We start from the raw sequence: 4009 nt of genomic DNA, 5'->3' as shown, positions 1-4009 counted from the left end.
ATGTATCTGCTATGTTTTCTCAAAACACCCATATAAGATAAGAATTCTCATTAATTGAAATTTGACATATCAGCAATCATGTGACTACAGATAGTACTTTAGGATGACTAAAATTTCATAAACACTTTGGAGCATCTAAATTCAACTCTCTTTTTAAAATTTGACTGCTATTAAGAAGTTATTATCAAGGTTTTGGTAATATGGTAAAGCCTATCCAATGTGATATGACTTGGAAGGTAAGAGGACTATAGTACTAACATATCCTGAGTATTTGGACTATGGTAGAACACCTATGTTTCCCAGGTAGTATAAATATAGTAGGACAAAAAAATTATTTGATTAAGGTAATACTGTGTATGTGTAGAGTGTTTGTCTCTTCCATAAAATGCATGTGCTTAGAAAGATAATTTTTCATTCTTGAAAAGATCTTCAGATATTTAATGAATGTTTTATAATTAGATTGGATATCAACTTTCATTATAAAATTGTGCATATTTTGTTAGTGACTTTTTAAAAATATCTTTGGTTTTATTATATATAGACTATCTTCAAATAAAGTACCCACTCTGAAAACAGCAGATTCTGGCTTTTCTGTGAGCCCTCAAGAGAACATAAACTAGAAGGTTGGAGATGTAAGTCAGTGGTAAAGATGCTTTCCTAGCATATGCAAGGCCCTGAGATCAATCTTATGCACAAAAAAAAGAAAGAAAGAAAGAAAGAAAGAAAGAAAGAAAGAAAGAAAGAAAGAAAGAAAGAAACTTATAGACATTGGCATCTTAAAGCTAGGCATGGTGGCACACACCTGTAATCCCAGCTCTTACAAGACAAAGGCGGGGGATCTCTACAAATTCAATTAGTGCCTTGAAGATTGCTCCTTCCCAAGATAAGTGTGTATATTTGTGTATAACCTGATTCCACAGGATCAGCCAGCATCCTCTGAAGCCACACACCCTCCTTAGTCTGACACCTTGGCTCCAGCTTCTTTGGTCCAGAATGAGGCCTCAGCCTGGAATCATTGAACTACCAACTTCTTCTGCAAAGAATCAAGGAATGCTTGCCACTCCAATGGGTTAAAAACGCTTATAGACATTGATCTTATTCTGAATCTGTTTTGGGGTATCTCGATAATTCTTCTCATCCTGGGCCATGGCCCTGGAGTCCTCCCCATGTGGTACATGTAGTCAATGAGGTCCTGAGACAAGGTATTGTCTTTCTCTTATGGGAGGCTGGCCTCTGTTTCCAGGTCATTTAGTACATAAGACTTCAGTACAAGCTCCTTGGGCCTCTGCTCCACCTCCATGGCTTTCACTTTTCTCTTGCAGATGGGAGCTGCCTTGTTGGGTTCCATGACCAGACACATCTCTGCCAGGTTCTGCCATACAGATTTGGTGTGTTCCCAGCCATGTCAGATACGGGAGCCCTCAGTCCATGGTGCTGCCTTCTATCAATCATTCCACTTCAGACGCTTTTTGTTGATGTTATAACCATATTTCTTCCTCCAAGTCTTGCCTGTGGCCTTCAGCGTCATGATGCTTCATGCACCTGGAGTTCACACAGAGCCTCTCTTGTGAGAGACATTTAAAAGTACATATATTATGAAATTAAACTCAACAAGTCTCTGAAAAAAATTAGAATAACATTAGAGAAAAGTTTCAAGCACAGGAAAAAGGAATAAGGAAATTGAATGCTATGCAGACAGGTAACTTATTTTCACAATGAGTTGTTTAGAAAACACAAAGTTCTCTAACTTTTACCAGATACAATGCACGTGTGCCTTCTCTTATCACATGTTGTTGAAACTGCCCCCCCCCCACCGTGTACTTCTTCCACTACTGAGCTGGTCCCTTGTTCCCTTTTAATACGTAAACTAGTGAAAGCTAATTAACTTAGTGGAAGCTACAGAGAAACTTAATGAAAACAGTAAATTTGCTACAAAATTACCCTGCAAAGATTGCATGTAAAATAAACCAATTCATCATTTAGAGTTCCAATCATAATACATTCCTCCACATTGTTCCCTTAATCTTATAGATAACTGAGATGACTACTCATGATAATTAGTGAATAAACTTCTCATACCACTAATATCATAATAGCAATGACAAGTGACAGCTCTGAATTATATTTAATGTATTCTTTTTATGTAATTATTAGGAATACCAATGATTTTTATGGAACTGTCTGTAATAAAATTTTATTAGCAAATATATATATATATATATATATATATATATATATATTTAATTTGAATTTATATCTTAAAATTAAACCATAATAACATGGACTGATCTAGAAACTTTGCTTTGCATATTTTATTTATTTATGAGAACTTGGGGATAGTCACACAAACTCTAATTAAGAAAAATTTATTCACTAAGAAATAAAAATATTTGATATTTGGATTCATACTTGTTCTTCTTGACTTACATACAAATATACTCAGGAAGGCTTTCACAGAATTTGCATTACATGAAGATATTACACAATAAAATTCAAATACGAGCTGGTCAGATAGCTCAGTGGATTAAAGTACCTGCTTAGGCAGACACAGGGGCCAGGGGTTCGATCCCTGGCCTGCAGTGTCAGCCCCACCCTCTGTGTGTGCTGAGACAGCAAATGAGACTAGGCCTGGAGGTGTGTGCCTATAATTTCAAGGCTTGGGAGGCTGTAAAAAGCAAGAAGGATCACTACGAGTGCAATGAGTGTTGTAAGACCCTGTAGACCCTGTTTTAAGTACACTAAAAAAAAAGATAATTGAAATAGTTACCTTTGTTAGGGATATATGATGAAACACAATTCATAATTTCCCTCATATATTCCACATTACTTTGATTTACCTCGCATCAGTTCTGTAAAAAATAATATACTTAATATCAGTAAGTAATATCTATTAAAATAAGTAAATAGCTTTACTTTCAGACAAGCTTGTTTACATATTGGTGTTTACATATTGGTGACCAATTTAATGAATTGGTCATTAAATTCTGAGTTTAAGATCTCAGAAAAATACGTAAGAATCTATAGCTATATTCAGGTGTGAGAAGCTAACAATACGTCAGATCACCAAAATGATTGTATTGCATTTGTCCCTAAGGACTTTGCTAGTTTAATTAGAATGCAGGATAATATATGGATATTCTTTAAACTAAAGAGTGTGTTATATCAGAACACATCTAAGATTAATCAACATAGCATGATATGCAAAATAATACATTTATTTAAAATTGCAAATATGGAATTGTTATTCAGTTAGATAATGCAATAATCATCTTACTTCAAATGCACATCCCATAGGAGTGATTTTCAACAATTAAAGAGATTATGACAGGAGGGAAATCATCTTAACAACAATCTGTCTTCAATAACAAAGGATTTTTCTTACAGTGAGCAAAAGATCATCCGGGGAGAGGGATACTGTGCTTTGGGCAGTTTGGGAAACACAAATGAGAGATTAGTGGTTGCGAGAAAGTGAAAAAGTGCCCCCAAACAAATAGTCCCCCAGTGAGAAATTGAGCTCCTTGTTCCAGTTGTTTTTGACTAGCAGAAGCTGGTCCTGACATCTGCTGTCTTACTGGGCTTATTATTACTCCAGATGGTAACTTCAAACTGTTCTCTAGTGTTTCTCTTCTGAAGAATAACAATGTTGTACTTCCTGAGCTCAATGCCCTTGCCTTCATATCACTTTCTCTGTTTTGTTTTGCTCTATTCCTTAAGCTATCTTATCAGTGAGATGTAGTGACAAAGGTAAGACACAGACCCTGATATATATATATATATATATATATATATATTAGCAATGATGTTAAAATGCCTCCATTTAGTTTAAAATGCTAAAAAATCTGTAGTGGTAAGAATAGCACATCATATCATTTTCTAAAAAATCTTTTATTTATTTATCTATCTATTTATTTGGTACAAGGTCTCACTATGCAGCTCAAACTCATAGTGATCCTCTTGTCTAGCCTCCCCAGCACTGGGATTACAGGTGGGCACTTCCTCACCTGGTTTC

The 4009-nt window shown here is 35.3% G+C and overlaps 1 pseudogene; it reads right to left on the bottom strand.

Annotated features, from left to right (window-relative positions):
• Window positions 1–1012: 1012 nt before the first annotated feature.
• LOC101577101 lies at window positions 1013–1360 on the bottom strand (annotated as a pseudogene).
• Between the last annotated feature and the right edge of the window lie 2649 nt (window positions 1361–4009).

Source organism: Octodon degus, unplaced genomic scaffold, assembly GCF_000260255.1.
Source record: "Octodon degus isolate 3935 unplaced genomic scaffold, OctDeg1.0 scaffold00013, whole genome shotgun sequence".
In the NCBI taxonomy this organism is placed as follows: domain Eukaryota; kingdom Metazoa; phylum Chordata; class Mammalia; order Rodentia; family Octodontidae; genus Octodon; species Octodon degus.
This window is presented reverse-complemented; position numbering and strand designations above follow the sequence as displayed.